The sequence below is a fragment of the Hyaena hyaena genome, unplaced genomic scaffold, assembly GCF_003009895.1.
Source record: "Hyaena hyaena isolate Hyena2069 unplaced genomic scaffold, ASM300989v1 scaffold_323, whole genome shotgun sequence".
Classification (NCBI taxonomy): domain Eukaryota; kingdom Metazoa; phylum Chordata; class Mammalia; order Carnivora; family Hyaenidae; genus Hyaena; species Hyaena hyaena.
In genome coordinates, this window is record NW_024080956.1 from 1,253,987 (window position 1) to 1,275,069 (window position 21,083).

At 35.0% G+C, this 21,083-nt stretch overlaps 1 protein-coding gene across 3 annotated transcripts in view; it reads right to left on the minus strand.

Annotated features, from left to right (window-relative positions):
* Positions 1-21,083, minus strand: part of NCAM2 (neural cell adhesion molecule 2) — a 505,403-nt gene that overhangs the window by 56,855 nt on the left and 427,465 nt on the right. The gene's annotated exons all lie outside the window — the stretch shown is intronic.

The window sequence follows — 21,083 nt, forward strand, 5'->3', positions numbered from 1 at the left end:
TACATTTTATCATATGTATCAGATAGCCATTAATGGCAAAAATAATCATTCCAGATATCAACCAGACGTTATTTAATATAGTAAAGATGTTCTTAAAACAGCAAAAAGATGTATTTCCAATTGGCAAAATTTACGTATGTATTTCTCAGTTTCTCTACCTTGTAAAAAAACTGAATTTGTTTTTGAGAGTGCATTGCCTTTTCAAAAACTCAGATTATAATAGTTGGCGTCAAAGTTAAGGGAGGCCATCTGGGAAAGCACTGATGGGAGGGATATCCAACTGATGAAGCTACAAGGATAAATGGGAAAACCAAGACCAAGGATTGACTCCAACTGTTGCTCACAGACTAACAATCTGTGAGCTTTTTCAGGAAACCTAAATCCAGTTGGTTGGTGACCTGGAATCAAGGTGCATATAATATTAGCCCAAGGGAAAAAATACTTGTAACTGAAATATTAGTGGGTTAGGTCATACAGACTATGGAAATGAAGGAGGGAATAAAATTAAAAGTTAGAAAGCTGTGATGCTGAGAAGGTGGAATCCTACTGCCCTTGAGAGAAAGTTTCTGTTTAAGGTCAGTATAACAAGGAACTCAAGAGTTTAAAAGTCATCACATCTTATCAATTCTTCCAGTAAATAAATATAACGAATTTAAAAACCAATGTGAACAAAGCTTACTGTTCTGCAGAGGTTTTTAAAGCTTTGCAAAAATGTATTTGTTCTTCAGAGCTTGTAACAAAAACGCTTAGGTCTTTGGACAGTCAATATTGTCATGGACCAGTCAGTGTTCAATGTGATGTTACGGAGCAGTCTGATTATCCTTCACCTTAATGGTGAATGATGATGTAGCATGGGGACATATAAAACTCATGCAGGTATTAGTCTGACTATACAAACCTTCACAAAAGGACACTATCATGATGTGTGCTTTAAAATCCTGAAAAAAGTCATTTGGTTCTAACCCTGTTTCTACCATTGACTAAGATTCCACCAAGTCATAGGCCTGAGTTAGTCTCCCAACTTATAAAGGAAGACATTTTTATTAAATGTCATAGACATAAAAGTATAACAATAAATTGAAAAAAGGTATAGATAAAATAATTTGTGATCTGTGAAATTATCATCATGATGCATCAGTAATCTATCCAAATGGGGATATTATATAGAGACTGTGAGATAATGAAAATAATGGATAGTCCAAAGTTGTTCATCTTTGACTCTGTGTTTGATGACAAAATAGTCTGTATTTAGTCTTAGGGATACTTATACATATTAACACAACACAGATATCTACATAGTATGTTACAAATGATATAGGACAGATTGCTATAGACGTCTACTGCTGCAGACAACTTTGATATGTGCTATGCCTCTCCATATCCCTGTGATTTAAAAATAGAAGCACTACCATCATTTTAAGATCACTGATGAACTCAGTCAAGTAGGTGAGAACAATTAGTAATGTTTATGTTTGGTTGTTCACCTTGATACAACTCAGCAAGAAAAACTGCAGAATTTAAATCACACAATTTTAATTGTAAATAAAATTATCTGCAAACAAAAGGGTGGAAATCAGACCGTTCCTTACTTTAGGTTAAGAGTGGATAACAAGAGAGCTATTAAAGCATCAGAGCACATCACATGAGGGAAAATTGAGGTTATTAGATTAAACAATTAAAACAACAACCCACCTCCCCCTCAAAAAAACTTGTACATTTTACTTGAATTATCTGAGTATTTCTAGTAAAAGCTCCTTCTGGCCTGAACTGTCACCATTCTCCTCTTTTCACTATTTCACAGGGCATGTGAGGAGATTTGAGTGTCCCTCTATCTCTGCTAAAGTGGAAACTCATTTCTTTAATCACATTATAATCAATTCAGAATCAAGTCTCCCCAAGTTTCCTCACAGTCTTCTGTTCTCCATGACAAAATTCTTCCTGGGTGGTGGGGTGGCTCAATCTGTTGAGAGTTGAGAACTGACTTCAGCTCAGGTCATGATCTCACAGTTCCTTAAAAAACTTTATGTTTCTTATTTATTTTTGGAGTCAGAGAGAGGAAAGCGTGAGCAGGGGAGGGTCAGAGAGAGAGGGAGACACAGAATCTGAAGCAGGCTCCAGGCTCTGAACTAGGTGTCAGCACAGAGCTCAACACAGGGCTCGAACCCACCAACTGTGAGATCATGACCTGAGCCAAAGTCAGACGCTTAACCACTTAACCGACTGAGCCAACTGAGCCACCCAGGGGCCCCTAACAGTTCCTAAGTTTGAACCCCGCTTGAGCCTAAGTTTGGGCTTTCTGCTGTTATCATAGAGCCCTGCTTTGGATCCTCTGCCACCCTCGCTCTGACTCTCCCCTGCTCTGACTCCCTCCTTCTCTCTTTCAAAAATGAATAAACATTTAAAAAATTATTCTCCCCTGGCTGATTGAGTTTCACAGCAAAGCAATTTGCAGAGGAGAGAAGCAAAGAGGTTAAATGATGGCAGAACTATTATTACAAGGCTAGGCTACAACACTCGAAGGTAAATGGATGTTGGGGCCTCAGGGAGAGCCTTCAAAATTATAGGGGAGAGGCATGGAAGTAAACCTATGGAAGCAAGTTTTAAAAAGTTTATACACAAGAAGAGGTCAGTCTGTTTTTGAGTTCAGACTGTAAGGGTTTTGGTACAATAACCCTCATTATGAGGCTTATTAACATTGTGTGAACATAAAGGTTATTGTGTAAAACAGAAAGAACTGCATAAATTGGAACCAATTTAAAGAGAGGGAGCAGAAAAAAATTCAGGGGAGGCAAAGCCCGGATCTGTAATTTGACTTGCCTTTCTTAAATGAGAGGATATATACATTAAATCATCCACAATTTCCTGGCATATTGCCAAACATAAGGTTTTTGAATATCCAAGGTAGAGCACAAAAGCAAACTACCACTTGAAAAACGAAAGTCTGCGTACTCTATAATAGAGTCATACCTCAAATTATGAAGTTAGTTAATGGAAGACTTTCTTTCCCCAAATGTGCCCATACAATAGAACAAAAGAACCACAGACTGAGGTGTGGGGTGGGTTCTTTCCCTATAATTTGTTAGAAATTCAAACTCGAAAATTAGGTGAAAGTCGATCTAGATTACAAACCACTAAAAGTTCTCTAAGGACAAATGGCATAAATTAAGGTATTTTATAGTTACATTTAGTCAGCATGATTTGGAAATCATAATGCAATTCTTCTGAAAATTATAAACCACCATGAATTTTTCCCTGACATGGCAACAGGTATAATTTCTGTAAAGAATCTTATTTTCCTCATTAATTTAATGTTTCTACTTGATTTAAATATAATTTGAGTTTCATAAAAGATCATTTTGTCACCTGGATACATGCAAAGGTGCAGCAAATATTGAAATCTGTAAAAATAATGATATTTAAACGGGCAAATGAAGGAAAATAGAAACTATTTTACATTATTTTTGCAAGTATGGAAATGGTATTGCTAGAGAGGAAAATCTGAAGTTTCATTTTCCCTTCAAGAACAGAATCAGACTTTATTTTATTTAAAAAATTTTTTAATGTTTTATTCATTTCTGAGAGAGAGAGAGAGACAGAGAGAGAGAGACAGAGAGAGAGAGAAAGGCAGCATGAGCAGGGGAGGGTCAGAGAGAGAGGGAGACACAGAATCTGAAGCAGGCTCCAGGCTCTGAGTTAGCTGTCAGCACAGAGCCCGACACGGGGCTCAAACCCACGAATCGTGAGATCATGACCTGAGCTGAAGCTGGACGCTTAACAGACTGAACCACCGAGGCTCCCCGAGAATCAGACTTTATTAAAGGAAGTTAAATAAAATAAGTGTTTAATTGTTCAGGTTATATATTCTTATAAATCCCATCCTTATACCTGTCAGGAGAAGCAGAGGCTACTGACTGTTTATGAATCTCGGAGAAAAATACAGTACATATTTGCAAAACTAATTAGGCTGAACAAAGTTCTAAAATGAGGTTCAATGTAGCCATGCTCTCTTCACTCCCTTAGAGCTCAGGCATCTCCACGGGCTTTTCTAGCCAGTCAGTGTGAGCAGATAAGGACTCCCTGGATACAGAACTGCTGTATATCACCTACCAGAAATGCAGCTAATGCAGGTAGTCAGGAACTGTGACACATGTCAGATAATGAGAAATCACAAAGTTTAGCTAGGATGGGACTGATGTTTCAAAATCACACTTGCTGCTGCTAATCTCCTCAGTGAAAACTGAAAATATAAAATCCCTTGAAGTTTATCACCTAAGATTCATTTTTTGTTTTCTAAACAATTAAAACAAGCCCAAACCTTACCCCTCTTTTTTTTTTTTTTTTTTTTTTTTTGAGAGCGAGAATTATCTGACTCTTCTGTAGGAGTCTGCAGCAGGTTTATCTAAAAGTCTATGTTATTTATAATGTTGACTTTTTTTTAAAATACTTTCACTCTAGTTATTCACTACATACCTATGAATGACTTGAGGGATTATATCATTTATGAGTGCAAAGTGTGTCTTTAAGTTTTAAGAAGTTTAGTTCAGTTGGATATTCATTTGCTTTTGAAAAGTAAACTATGCAGGGTGCCTGGGTGGCTCAGTCACTTAAGCATCTGACTCATGATTTCAGCTCAGGTCATGATCTCACAGTTCCTTCTTGAGATGGAGCCCCTTGTCACAGAGCCTACTTGGGAATCTTTCTCTCCTGTGTCTCTACCCCTTGCCCACTCATGGATGTGTGCGCACTCCATCTCTCCAAATAAATAAACGTTAAAAAGTAAAATATGCATTTTTTGTACAAGTTGTATCATGTTTCAAGATTCCATTACTTGCAAAATAATTTAATATCATTTTTTAAAAGTACCCAAAGACTTCAATGAATCATAATATAAGACTTACATGGATGTATACTTTAATATATATAACATTTGTGAACAAATTCTATGTACTATATAATTTGTATAGATATATATTGATGAAAAGTAGAAAGAAAAATTAATCAAATGGTTATGTGGTTTGTGTGGGGCTTTCATTCAAAACAGTATATTGATGGCACTATTTTAAGATCATTGCTTATCACTTATGAAATTCATACCTTTTTCTTTAGTGTATGGCTTTTATGTTCTTTTTCATCATGACTATAAACTGTTCGTAAAAACAAACAATTTAACAACTGAGTTTTAACTGATACAAGATTTTACACAAGAAGCACATATTGTCTCTCACAACCAAATGTCTTCCCTTTGAAGTATACTCTGGATAAAAACTTTGATTTAAACACAGTACAATTTCAGGACACCTGGGTGGCTCAGTCAGTTAACTGGTTAACTGTTAGACCCTTGGTTCCAGCTCAGGTCATGATCTCAAGGTTTGTGAAATCGAACCCCATGTCTGCCTCTGTGCTGACTGTGCGGAGCCTGCTTCGGATTTTCTCTCCCCCTCTCTCTCAACCCCTTCTCTCTCAAAATAAACAAATAAAATTTAAAAAAGAGAACAGATTCCTCAAAAATACTTTTTCACAACCAAGTCATACTTTTTTCACTTCAAATACAATTCTTAGCATATAAAAATTATTTACCCAAGAAAAGTTTAAAGGATACTTGTTTTCAGGATCCACTTAGTACAGAAAATATGACAGATGTATAATTACCAAATGTCTCCTGTCTCCTTCTATAGTCTAAAACAATAGGCTTTTGGAAAATATTTATGAAATCTCGATGATTAAAATAATCAGAGTATTATTTTTACTTATAAATATGCTAATTGTTCAAAATATATATGCCCATAATTCTTTACAGCTACACACTTTTTTGTTGCTATTGGTTTTGTTTGTTTGTTTGTAGCAGGAGTAGTGAGCATGAGCTAAGGTTTTGAAATTAAATGGCTCCCCACCACGCATAGAGAAAATTGAAGCCTCATTTTAGCTATTTAACCTCCTAATAATTATGCATTTTTTCTCAGTTACTGATTATGCTCCCTGTTCTTGTACTTGGCTGTTTTATTGTTGGAAGCTCTTTATTGTAAGATTATGGTGAGCAAGACACACACACACACACACACACACACACACACACAGATATACTGAGAGAGAGAGAGAGAGAGAGAGAGAGTCTCTAGCCCTCACAGAGCCTTCATATTTCGAGTGCAAAGTAAGAATTCAATAATGATTTTGAATTGACATTTTACAAACTATGACAAACAAAACATCACTTTAAAAGGAACTGGCCCAAAGAGGACACAGCTAAATCTATCATTGCTAGATTTACAAGAGAATGTAAGTATTTTCTCTTCCCAAAGACACTAAATACATATAAGACTAAAAATGATAAACTAACAAAAATGGTAATACTGTATATCCATAAATTCCATTGCTAAATATCCATGTGCACAATTTATGTCCTTATGAATACTTCATACAAACTGAAGATTTTCATCTGAAGAATTCCACTGGAATCCCTTATGAAATTTTAAAAATCATCTGAATCTTGAATTTTAAAGCTGAAAGAATGAATGTCTTTAAAGTTTCAATGAATGTGAAGAATTATAAGTGGAAAGGGAGGATTCTAAGAAGGTGGTGGAGGAGGAAGCACCAGGAATCTTCTCTCCCTGCCTAGACAACAATTATACTGGCACAATGTGTCCGATGTACAAATTTTGGACTCTTAGATTCTATTAAAGGCTTGCAACTCCCAGGGGAAGATATGGATAGTAAATTTGTGGTAAATTTGGTCAATTTCAACTGTTAGCACAATAGTAGCTACACATCCCTGCCCAGCTAAGGAGGAGGCAGTTGAGCACAAGTTCCTAGAGCAGCTTGCACACAACACGTGGGAGTTAGGTGTGTGAAAAGGACCCTCTCCTTCAAGTATCAAGGATCTTGCTCTGATTTTGATGGCTGCTTTTCATCACAGACGTGCAGACAAGAAGGTGCACAGCTGGTTTTGTTGCACCTACACTTATTATTGCAGGTCTCTCCTCCTCTGGTAGAAGTGACTTCTTGGGGACTTAAGGAACCAGTGCCCTACGAAGACCTTAAGTTTAAATGCCAGTTTGATCCTTTCACAGACACAGCCTACAACAATGGTTTTAAAAAGCAATAAGCAAGGGCACCTGCGTGGCTCAGTCGGTTGAGCATCCGACTTCCGCTCAGGTCATAATCTCGCGGTTGGTGGGTTCAAGCCCCGCGTCGGGCTCTGTGCTGACAGCTCAGAGCCTGGAGCCTGCTTTGGATTCTGTGTCTCCCTCTCTCTCTGACCCTCCCCTGCTCACGCTGTCTCTCTCTCAAAAATAAATAAAAAAACATTAAATTTTTTTTTTAAAAAAAGCAATAAGCAATAATAACAAATAAGAGTTAACACTATGGATGGGGCACCTGGGTGGCTCAGCTGGTTAAGTGTCTGATTCTTGGCTTGGGTTCTGGTCATGATCTCATGGTTCGTGGGACTGAGACATGCATTCAGGTCTGCATTGACAGCATGGGCCTGCTTGAGATTTTCTCTCTCCCTCTCTCTCTCTCTCTCTCTCTCTGCCCCTCCCCAGCTCATGTGGGTGCTCTCTCTCTCTCTCTCTCTGTCTCAAAATAAATAAATAAACTTAAAAGAAAGAGTTAACACTGTAGAAGGAGGATGATGAATTTCCATAGTTGTCATATTATTAAATTCAAATGTCTAGTTTTTAACATAGAAATCACAAGGCATACAAAAAAACCCAGCAAATTATGGCTCATTTAACTAAAAAAAAAAAAATCAACAGAAACTTTCCCTGAAAAACATTTCATGGTAGATATACTAGTAAAGACTTGAAACTATCATCTTAAAGTTGCTCAAAGAAAAGGAAGAACTAAAGGGTATAGAAAAGCAAACAAACAAAAAAAGTAAAAAATAAAACACAATGTATGACAAAAATAGAGAAAAATCTCAAAAAGAAATCCAAAAATGACACTGTGGAGCTTAAAAGTACAATACCTAAAATAAAAAATTCATTAGAGGGTTTCACAGGTAGATCTGAGTAAGCAGTAAAAAGAACTAATGAACTTGAAGATGGGACAATGAAAATTTTTGCATCTAAGCAACAGGAAAAACAAAGATTCAAGAAAAATTAACAGAGCCAAAGGGACCAGTGGGTCACAATCATACTGTGGGAGTCCCAAAAAAAGAGAGTGAGAAAGGGACAGAGAGAATATTTCAAGAAATAATACCTGAAATCTTCACCAATGAATGTATACATCAATGAAGTTCAATGAATTTCTAGTAGATGAACTCAAAGAGGCCCACACCAAGACACATCATAATCAACTTTCAAACTCCAAAGACTACGAGAGAAACTTGAAAGCAGCAATGACAAGGTAACTCATTATATACATGACATCCTCACAAACATTATTAGCAGATTTCTCATTAGAAACTTTGGGGGCCAAAAGGCAGAAGGATGGTTTATTCAAAGTGCTAAAAGGAAAAAATTGCCCTACATTTGACAAAATTGTTTGCCAAAAATGAGGGATAAATTAAGACATTCTGGATAGATAAAAGCTGAGTCAGTCCATTACTGCTAGACTTGCACTGCAAGAAATGCTCAAGGGAGTCTTGCAAGTTAAAATAAAAAGACCTAGACAATAACTCACAGTCAAAGAGGAAATAAAGATCTCAGTAAAGGTAAATACATTGAAACCACAAAAGCTAGTACTACTGGATAATGATTTCCAACTGCACTGGTGGTTTACTACATGACCTAAGAGACTTTATATTTTTTAAAAAAATATTTTCTAAAAGCTATTATAACTGTAACTTTAGTTTGTAACTCCAAATTTTGTTTTCTATCTAATTTAAGATATTAACACATTTGAAACAATTTTTGGTTCATGTTCTTGGCACAGAATGCATAAAGATGTAATCTTTTGATACCAACAACCAAAAAGGATGAGGATGGAGATAAACAAGATCAGGATTTTTATATATTATTGCAGTTAAGCTAATATAAATTCAAATTAAAGTGTTATACCTTTAGGATTTTAAATAAAGTCCCCATGGTAACCACAAAGAAAATAGCTATAGGATATACACAGAAATAAATGAGACAGGAATTTAAACATTTTACCACACAAAAAATGACCAAATACAAAAGAAGGCAGTAATGTGGAAAATAAAGGACAAAAAGATATAACACATATAGAAAATTACACAAGTCCTTGAATTTATACTTTAAATATAAATGAATTAAACTCTCCAATCAAAAGACAGAGATTGGAAGAATGACTTAAGTCATATTTTCCAACTATATATTGTCTACAAGAGATTTACTTTAGATCCAAAGACACAAATAGACTGAACATGAAAGGATGGAGAGGATTATCCACACAAATAAAAAGAGAGCAGGGCTGGTTATATTGATATCAGACAAAATAAACTTTAAATAAAAAAATGTTACAAGAGACTAAAAGGACATTATATATTAATATAAGTTTCAATACAGCAAGAAGATATAAAAATTATAAGCATGTACATGCTGCTGACAGACCATCAAAATATGTGAAGCAAAAATTGACAGGAATGAAGGGAGAAGTATTTCAACAATAATAGTTGGGAGTCTTCAATACTCTACTCACAATAATGGATAGAACAATCAGACAGAAGATAAGTAAGGAAACAGGACTTAAACAACAAAATAAACCAACTAGATTTAGCAGATATATACAGAATACTATCCAAAAGCAAGAACAAATGCATTATTCATAAGTGCACACAGGATATTTTCCAAAATAAATCATGTGTTAGGTCACAAATTTAAGTATAAAAAGACTTTAAAAGTTAGATATCAGATAAAGTAAGTTTTTTTTTTTTTTAATTTTTATTTCTAGGAGAGAGAGAGAGAGACAGCGTGAGCAAGGGAGGGTCAGAGAGAGAGGGAGTCACAGACTCTGAAACAGGCTCCAGGCTCTGAGCTGGCAGTTAGATGTGCAGTCAAGATAGAGAAATGTGAATTATTTATTAATACTTATATTATGAGGCAAGAAGCTGGAAAATACTAGTGCAAGCAATATTTACTAGAGTTTGAAAAGAATGCAAAAATATTTCTACTGAAAAATAAATAAACCTTTGTAAAAAAGCTCAAATTTATATTGGACCTTGAAGGAAGGATAAGAAAGAGTAGAAGGAGAACATAAACTTAAGCATGGCCAGAAGAGCAGAGAATGCATGTATGACACAATGAGCAGACAGGTTTTGATGTGCCATGTGTTTATTTAAGGACTTGTTATGAGATAAAGGAGAGGAATATGTAAAGAACGTGCATGCATGCACGCGCACACGCACACAAACGTTGAGTATTGTCAACCATTTTAAAACGTGATTACCTGAATCATAACTTATATAATTTGATTAGAGAAATGGAAATATTTTCCAGTTTACTTTATGGACCCTAATGGCTGATCTTTTACATATCCTGGAAAATGAGAATTCTATTTTAGAAATCACTGCTGTACACAATAGTGATTATTTGTTATTTGTTTGCTTATCTATTTAGAGAGATAGAGCATGAATAGGGGGAGCAGAGAGCAAGGGAGAGAGACAATCTCAGGCAGGCTCTGTGATGTCAACATAAAGCCTAACAAAGGGCTTGATCCCATGAACCTCAAGATCATGACCTGAGCCAAAATCGAGTTGGTTACTTAACTGACTGAGCCACACATGATGTAAAAGAGTTGAGAACCAGAGTAGTGTCAGTCTCTGAAACCATTTCTGATCATGCCAGTCCATGGTGTTCATCCTTTCCTACAGGATAGCACTACAGAAGAAGATGTTAGAACCTTCCTAATAATAGAATCTTGAGCCACTTACCATACAAAGAAAAAGAAAAAACTCCTCCTTAAACTTTGAGGATATTTATGTACTATAATACAGAAAAATGGTGTTCATAATAATGAATTTAACAATAAAACATCAAATAATGTTTACTAAAATAGAATAGGTAGGCATGATTTCAAAAATTGTAGGGGTAAAAAATTTAAAAACATGTCTTCTAAAATTACTTATCAGTTACATTCACTATTAAAATAACCATCATGGTCAGCCCACAGCTATTCTTCACTAGAAATAAGAAAAATTTATGAGCTACATTCTAGGACAAATCATATTTATTTATTTATTTTTACTCTGATTATTAAAATGTCCCAAAAAGTGTATATTTGAGCAGTTAAATGGACTCTATTTTTTTAAGTTTCCTTTAAAAAAATTGTTTTAAATGTTTATTATTGAGACAGAGAGAAATACAGCACGAGTGGGGGAGGGACAGAGAGCGAGGGAGACACAGAATCAGAAACAGGCTCCAGGCTCTGAGCTGTCAGCACACAGCCTGATGCCGGGCTCGAACCCACGAACCGTGAAATCATGACCTGAGCCGAAGTCGGACGCTGAATCGACTTGAGCCACCCCGGCGCCCCCTTTTTTTGAAATTTCACAGTCATTACTATGAATACTTCCATCCTCTTGTGCATTAAATTCCTACAAAACACTCAAGAAATATTCAGTTTGTTTTCTTACTACTCACAAATATCTTTCACACATAAATTAATTTCATTTCTTCATACCATTTATTTCTCTGATTTATAAAATTATATACGTAGGGGTGCCTGTGTGGCTTGTCAGTTGAATTTCTTACTTCGGCTCAGGTCATGACCTCATGGTTTGTGAGTTTGAGCCCCACATTAGGCTCTGTGCTGACAGCCTGGAGCCTGCTTTGAATTCTGTGTCTCCCTCTCCTTTGCCCCTCCTTAACTCACACCCTGTCTCTCCTTCAATCTCTCACAATTAAAAAGCATTAAAAAACTAAACTAAAATAAAATAAGATAAAATAAAATAATACATATAAAGAAAACTCATTAATTTTCTTAAAAATTTAAAAATTATTTGTATGGAAGTTCTATTATTATAGCAGTGCTATTCTAGAAGTGCTATTATTATAGCAAAGACCAGGCAAAGTACAGAATTATGAATGAATTTGGGTCTCCATATTGAGATATTATGGGGAAGTTTCCAGAATAAAAATAATTTTACTTCAGGCTGTATTCACTCAGCTTCTGCACTGGCCTCATTCTCTGTATATTTTGATCTACATAGTTTAAATTCATTAAGATTATAATTTTATATAAATTTCCAATTTGGGTGGGGTTTATTTTTATAATGTACACTATGAAAATAGTCCAAGATATTCTTGTTTTGATTTTTAACATAAATAATTTTTTCCATTACATTCAAATTAGGAGAAATTTCCTTTCACTGAAAATACAGAATTTACGTGGATTACCTTTATCCCCCATCTTTGTAATTCACAAGATTTTACAGCACTTGTATTTAATATAGACAGGTGATTTTTATAGTCCATTTCCCTTTTACCATGATAATCATTTTCCTTCAGGAAGATTTATGTGGGAAATAGTATAATTGTAGAAAATATTCCTTGAAGAGAATTTTTAAAAGCATTAGAATTTATTAAAATTTTTATATCTGCAGCAGTGTAGAGCTGATACTAAACAATGATTATTTAAAATTGTTTCTAAAATAGTAAAATTGAATAGTATGATATATGAAAATTCAGTTTCACCCAGGCAATTGTAAATAACATGGATTAAAGAAACATTAGAACAAAAATCTTGAATGTAACTTAACATGATATTACAATAACTTTTAGCTATTAGAAAACTACAGGAAAACTACACATTCTCTTATAGAAAAGAAACATTTCTCCTATAATGGAAAAGAGTTATGTCTCATAGATTACTTAAAAATAAACAAACAAACCCCCAAGCCCTCTTAGACCCATTTAATCACAGTTAGTAGCCAAAGAAGTCGGTTGAGAACTAGTATATTGATACAGCATTGTGAACATGAAGTAGCTATCATGTTCATGTCATTGAACCACATGAACCCTTTACTCATTATTTATAAAAGATGCCTGCTAATATATATCACAAAACAAAGAAAGTTTGTGAAAATAGGTGTTTTTATTTATTTTTATTAAAAAAAGTTTACTGTTTCTTTATTTTAAGAGAGAGAGAGAGTGTGCGCCCGTGAGCAGGAGCGGGGAAGGGGCAGAAAGAGAAGACACAGGATCTGAAGCATGGTCCAGATTCCGAGGTGAGGTGTCAGTACAGAGTCTGACTTGAGGGTGGGTGGAGTTCAGGGGGTGAGGGTTGAACTCCAAACCGCAAGATCACATCTTGAGCTCATGTCAGTTGCCTAATGGACTGAGCCACCCTGGTGCCCCGTGATAATATGTGTTTTAAGAACACAGACAAACACACACAAAATGATAAGATAAAATAAAAATTTGAAAGGGACCTTTGTGTGTTTGGTTGGTAGATAGGGGACACAGAAGACAGAAAGACCCATAAGTATGATCGTGTCATATGTCATGCAGGGTCATTTGAGATGCATTTCCAAAAGAACACCAAAAAATAAAAAAAATAAGTTTTTAAGTAACAAAGACATATCAATTATTTCTTTCATTGTTTTTTGGTGGCATCATAACACATTAAACTCCTGACAAATTTAGGAAAGTCACACATTAGGTCACATTGTAATATGGTAAAACATATTTAAAGAAATATCTGTATGGGCTTACTCTAACTTTAGTTGAGTTATGATGCTCATTCTCATAATTTTCATCCTGAATTTTAAATAATCTTTTAATAATCTTCTTTTTAAGTATGAATAACAGTAAAAAGGTTTTATATTCAATGATGGTCATAGAAAAACTTGTACAACATTAACTTTAATAAAATATTTCCACTGACAAAGTAACTGACATGTTACTTTATTTTTGAGTCACAATTCAGAACAAAAGTAGCCCAGTTCTGTATATATACACTAAAAAATGAATTAATAATTTAGCAGAAAGACATCTGCCCTATTATATTATGATTCACTCTGTTTATGGACATAACATTGCATCCTTACAATACGTTCTTCAATTATCACTGAAGAATCCAATAACTGTTGTATAATTTGAAGTCTATTGTATAATAAGTGGGTTTTTGAACAAAAAAAAATTTGAGGTGAATATCAAATAACATGTTTTCCAATAAAGAGCTGGTTGTTTCAAAATTATCTTTTGGATTCTAACAGGTTCTATTACATAATAAAAAAATATCTACCACCAGGCAAACCTACCTTACTGAATAATTTCAACGGGTGCCATTTATATCATAGTCTATGTAAACGGCTCTTTTTGTGCTTGTATATTACACAATACATCCAACTGTACACAATGTATGGTGGCCTTTGTTATTCTGGGTATTATTGGGGAAACTGCCAAATTTTGAAGCTTAAATTCATACTTAAATTTTTTACTTAATGTGCATATGAAGCTAGACAGTTTCCAAGAAAAATGCGAATTTTTTTTTACTATAAGCCACACAAGAAAGCAAGAAGTTTAGCTAATTATAGGTATTAATCATTACTCAGTAAGAAACAATGATATGCTCAGTTTTCCTAAAAGTCTAATTTTAAATACTATGTCATCAATAGATTAACAAATTAATATAATATTGTTTTAAAATTGAAAAATATAATATTACAATAAAAATTATAAATATCTGTATATGAAGATGAGACAGTCAGTCGAAGTACACTTACACCCATAGTCCTACAGAACTCAGGAAAGTCTCAGGAATTTTAAGTCCAATGAAATGAGGGCACACAACTGGATCGTCATCAAACATTAAAACAACTGTACTCTTGTGCCCTCTTCCCAGATTAAAGAGAAGATGAGTTCCTCTCTCTCACCTTAACAGAAGGTCTACTATCTGAGTAAGCGGGACCACTGAAGTCTGGAATTCTAAACATGAGGGAGCATGGAGTTGATGTGCTGGACAAAACTTTGTGGGAACCATCGGACACCATCTGACACCAGCTGCCTTTCCATAGTGTCCTGATAGCCAGGTATGACAGAAATAACCAACAGCCTCAAAACAGATCCAAAAATAGTTACCATTTCTCAACCTTTGTTGATGGAAATGTTAGAAACCCATCTGATCTCAAGGCTTGGAAAACCCTGTCTTTACAAACAGAGATCAGGGTGTTTTCTCCTCATTTTTAAATACACACATCCAGGCAAGGATCACCAACTATTTGGGGAAAGTTTCCAATGTGAATGACAGAGAACAAAACAAATGATAACAACAACAAAATAAGTCTAGGAAAAATAAACCAAATCAGGCAGCAAAAAAAAAAAAAAAAAAAAAAAAATGCTGGAAGTGAACTATTATAATTATCAGAGATAATTTATTGCATAAATGAAATGAGAAACTATTAGAGAATGAAAGATTAAAAATTTTAAAAATTGATAGGTAAATTGAAAGATATGTGTTGAAAAACCCAGGGTAGAGTAAAAGGTGGAAGTAGAGACAATGAGAGATAACACAGGAAACATGGGAGTATTACTTGAAAAAAGGTAACATTTGGTTAAGAAATTTTAATACAAAGCAATGGGGAAAACTTTAAAAAAAAAACCTTGTCTATCTTACTCCTTAGGGCATTAGTGCCCAGTTATAAAGGCAAAATACTTTCTCAATGCAATTCATGTAAAAGAACACTTTGTATGTAGGCCATATCAAGCCTGTGGACTAAGAGAATGTGAGTGGGCGTGGGACGGTGGGGGCGTTCTGTGAATGGCAGAGCACTGAGGTGATTCCTAGTGAAAAATGAAAACATGGAGGAACTAGGTGCTGTAACAGGGCTGTCGGCACATGGAAATTCCATACATGTAATAAATAAATTTTTCATTGTTGATGTAGAGCCCCAGACTGAATCTATATAAATGGTATTCAGCTTTCAGTTTTGGAGTATCCAAGCCAGAAAGAGTCTTTATTCCAAGCTACTGGTGCCACTGAATTTAGGACACCTCCTTTGGGACAAAGGAAGGTGCTGGGAAGTAGCATCTCTTTAGGTGCTTATCTTCCTTAGTATTTGATCTATTAATCTTCACTCTATTCCAATTTAAGCTCCTGTATTTAAAATCAGTTTGCGGACCTACTGGGCACAGGCAGAGAATTTTAAATCCAAACCTATCCTTTAAAACAATCTTGGAAAGAAAATCTTATTGAATGCTACTTCTTCACAAAGCTGAACAAAGATTTCTCTACCATATTAACTGATTTTTTTCTTGGGTTTTAATTAAAATAGAACTTTTGCTAAACTTAAAATCCGGATAAAAAAGTTTGGCATCATACGATCATAAGCTTAATCACAATGTTTATAAACTAAATGCTATAAGGTTAAAATTACCATCAATAGATTAAAATATACATACTGCAGTTGCATCCTGCAAAGCAATATTGAAGGTTTAGTGAAATTATGCAATGAAAAAACTATAAAGTCCAATTGTGAACTTATTTCTAAATTGTAGTTAGTTATTAGTCTTCGATTAGTAAAAATGGCAAGAATTTGGGTAAGTCTCCAATGAATGCTCCATTTACAAAATGCTACTATTTTCAAATAAAAATTATCTCCCTTATTATTTTCAGGAACAAAGAGAAATTCTACTACAACCTTAGATCTAAATAAAGCAGAACATATAATAATCTTGGTTGAAATTGAAAGGATGTTTATGTGTGATCCTACCTGGCTAAACATTTCACAGATTAAAAAGAGATAGATTATGCTATTTGAGAGAATTGTTTTATGCTCTGATAAAAAGAACTTGATATATTAAAATGTTAATTTTTCATTTTTGTTTTGAATACTCTAAAATGAGTACCTGTTTTGCAAGATTATTATCTTCTCTTCATTTGTGCCCAATGAGGTATACAGAACATGCTTACAAAGTGTTAAATGACAGGGTAATGGAAATGTCATGTAACCCTCCCAATCCGAAAAAATCTTGCTACACCTGTGATACACATTTTTCACTCAAAATTAAATGTCAAAATGACTTCCATTTGAAGTTTAAATAGTTCAAGTTGTTATCAGATTTGTTCACAATTCATGTTTTGAAATTTAGTTTTGGGTCACATCGGTGATTGGGATGATCAGTAAGGCTTCAGCTAAACCTTGAAGAATGTAATAATTGATCTAGACCGCAACTGTACCCTAAACCTAGGACCAGGTGCAGAGTAAGCAGGTGAAATTCAAAGGAAGTTAATTAATAAGTTATTTAGAATCAGAATCTACTAACAGATTTTTTTTTTTTTTTTTTTTTGGCTAACATTTCCTTGCTTATGCCACACAATCAAGCAAGAGCTGATATTTATTTTAAGGTAGAAGGAGATACATGAGTAATATATAATGAATCATAGATATTTATGAACCAGGAAAAATAACTGAACATCAACTAAACTCATGTAAATTAAAAGAAATAAATAAAACGACGCTGAGGATACAAAGTAGTAGCTGAAATGTTCTTGACTATAGTACCCGTCTTTTCACAGATAAATCTAAATGTATCTTCTAACAAATGCCTCAAAGGCAATGACTATAATTATGCTTACAAAACTTTCTCAAACTTTAAAACGATTAGCCCAAGCTACACAACAAAGGCACAAAAGAAGCATTTCTCCACTATTCAAAACTATGCATGTGCTTTAAAAAACGTTGTCAGAATTTCAACAATATGGTCACACATACAGCCAGGAGAACAAGTCCTTTAAATATGCTTAAAATAATGCATCCTGTTTTTAAAAATCTTTTTAGGTGTACATGTTAAACAACAGAAAAGGAAGGCAAACTCTGAAATATGAAAAATGATGTGGGTGGGGAGACTGCAGCTGGAGGAGCTGCCACGTAATTGTTGTTGTGTGAAGAACTGCAGTCCTGTTGAAATATCAGCTGGGACTCGGGCAATGAGAGCGATTGCACAGATCGGTAGTACACAAGAGTGGGTTCCAATGTCCTCATGGAGGAAAGAAGAGGGAGGTTTGAGGCTTGGGCCCCTGCATGGAGCCAGGATTGTCAAAGTTCTTGGAAAAAAGTAAGTGTGGGCTAAAGAAAATTTGTTTGGCTTGGCTTTGAACCAAATCCCATTTAGCAAAGAGGTGGGATAAATACTTCTTTGGAAATTAGTAACTGCAAATCTGCTCTCATAGTGCAGGGGCACTCGAATCAAGAAATTAACTTAAGGTGTTCTAGTGCTTCCATCTTTGTAAAGTTTCAGAGCAACTATCCAAAGCAAAGAAATATTTCTGTGGAAGAATGCACCCAAACCCCAGGCCTTGCATGGTTCCAATAAGATTAGCAAAATATGAGATCGCAATTTAAAATCATAAAATATACCACTAAACAAGACACCATGAGTGAGATACTGCAGAAACATACAATCATCTAATGTAATATATATAAATAAAAAATGTAACTATTGGGGGGCCTGGGTGGCTTGGTTGGGTGGGTGTCTGACTTTGGTTCAGGTCATGATCTCACAGTCTGTGAGATTGAGCCCCATGTCGGGCTCTGTGCGGGCAGCTTGGAGCCTGGAGCGTGCTTTGGAGTCCGTGTCTCCCTCTCTCTCTGCCCCTCTGCCACTTATGCTCTGTCTCTCTATCAAAAATAATATAAAAAAATAAAAAAAAATTAATGTGATTGTTAATTTAAAACCTTAATAGGTTTAATGGTAGCTTAAACATAAGTGAACAAAGGATTAGTGAAATAGTAGGCAGAAATGAATAATAACATGGTAAAATAATAAAACAACAAAACATAGGTACAGAGATACGATATTCTAACTTCTAAAATAACAAGTTTAGCATATAACTTAGATTTTCAGAATAACAGAATACAGAATATGAGGGGAGAGAAAATATTCCTATTCAAAAAGGTAATGGATTTTCCAGAATGGATGAAAGACACCAATCTTCAGATTGAGGACCATAATGAATCTCAGACAGAACAAATACAGAACTCCACATGAAGACATATGTAATTTAAACCTCAAAACACCAAATTAAAGTAGATATCACAAAACCAGCCTAAGAAAAAATTAAAACTATTTACAAAGAAAAAACTTCTATATGACGGTGATATATTTAACTTAGGCAAATTACTCCCTCAGTTCTCTATTTAAGTCCTTCCTGTAGCTATCTAAAACACATTACAACAAACACACACACACGTTAAACATTATATATATGTGTGTATTTGTGTGTGTATGTATATATATGTATACGCATATATGTATGTCATGTACATGTATATATACCATACATATAACATTTATATATATATGTGTATATATATATGTGTGTATATATATATACATACACATGTTATTTTATATATACTTAGGGGTGCCTGGGTGGCTCAGTCAGTTAAGCATCCGACTTCAGCTCAGGTCATGATCTCCTGGTTTGTGGGTTCAAGCCTTATGTTGGGTTCTGTGCTGGCAGCTCCGAGCCTGGAGCCTGCTTCATATTCTGTGTCTCCATCTCTGTCTCTGCTCCTCCCCCTCTTGCACTGTGTGTCTCTCTCTCTCAAAAATAAACATTAAACAAATTTTTAAAAATATACTTGAAATTATATATATATGAGCTATACTCATACTTTACAGGGAAGTAATCTATGTTCCACTTTTAGAACTTTTTTTTTTTTTGACAGAGAGAAGGAAAGCACCTGAGTGGGGGAAGGTCAGAGGGGGGAGAGAGGGAGAGAGAATGAGAGAGAGAGAGAGAGAGAGAGAGAGAGAGAATATCTCAAGGAGGCTCCATGCTCAGCTCCAATCCCAATGTGAGGCTCAATCCCATGACCCTGTGATGATGACCTAACCTAAGATCAAGAGTCGGATGCTCAACTGACTGAGCCTCCCAAGCGCCCCACTTTTGTTGTTCTTAACTGAATAAAGGATAAATGGGGCATAACAGTCAACAGTGCCAGCTTTGGAATCTGATTTCCTGTCAGGGCTTGAATTTTAGTGTCACTATTATTTATCCATATGACCTTATAGATAAGAAGCTAAATTTTATAGTCTCAGTCTTCTACTTTATATGGAATGCCTTCAGCTTCAACCTCTCTAAAATAGAGGATATTCATACGAACAAATTCTTCATTTTGTAGTAAAAAATCTATTGACTTAATTTATTGTATGTTCTTAACAGAGTGACCAAAATAGAATGAATATTTAGGAACCATGAACTGAATTGCACCCCTTCCCCCCTTCCATTCCAATGTTGAAGCCCTACGCTTAGTGAGGTCATGGGGGTGGAGTCCCATGAAGGAATCAGTGTTCTCATAAGAAGAAGAAGAGAAACCAAAACTTTGGATATTCTGATCTCATTGGCAAGCTTTAAGCTATCCAAGGCGGAGGATATTGACTGTCATTCATGTAATGTCTCTGACTGATGCTTGAAACTCACCAAAGAGGTTTCTGACACGTGTTTTCTTTCTACATAAAATATTCACAGGTAAAGAATATACCTATCATATATACTCTGAATGTCTAATTTCTGGGACAGCGATTTCTTGTTGTAAATTAATAAATGTTCTTTATTATATATCACTTTTATAAACATGGAAATCTGCTTTTGACAGATGGATCATGGAGTAACAAAATCAGGTCTTTGAACATGAACAAGTGTGTCAGATCAAAGCCATTATGAATTCTTCATGGTGTTGCAACCTTGTAAGAAGTCTTGAGAGAATCTATTAACCTTCTTCCCTAGGGTGGAGGAGAGAGGTGTGGCGGTACTCCTCTGCCAAGTTTAATTTATCTAACGTTCAGCTTTAACCTTATTTGTCTTCAGGGTTGTTCACAAGCACCCACCTTTCGTGTTCTATAGTGTCAGAAATAATTTATTTCTCTTTCTGTCTCTCCCTTTTCACCCTCTCTTGTTCTCTCTCTCTTATAAATATTAATCTTGCATCTAGGGTAATGGTTGTTTCCCCTGGAATCCTAGAATTCACTGCCTCATTCTTTCAGGGTACTATCTTCTCTCCTGAACCACATAGCATTTTCACAAAGATCATTACCTCCCCAAATCCTCATATCATTAGAGGAAATTATAGGGGCTGACATGTTTAGGGGGCATTATTTGAAGTATGTGATAAATGACTGAAGGCAGATTAATATTTCTGGCACTTCTGTCAAAAACCCATTATTCTGAGTAAAAAT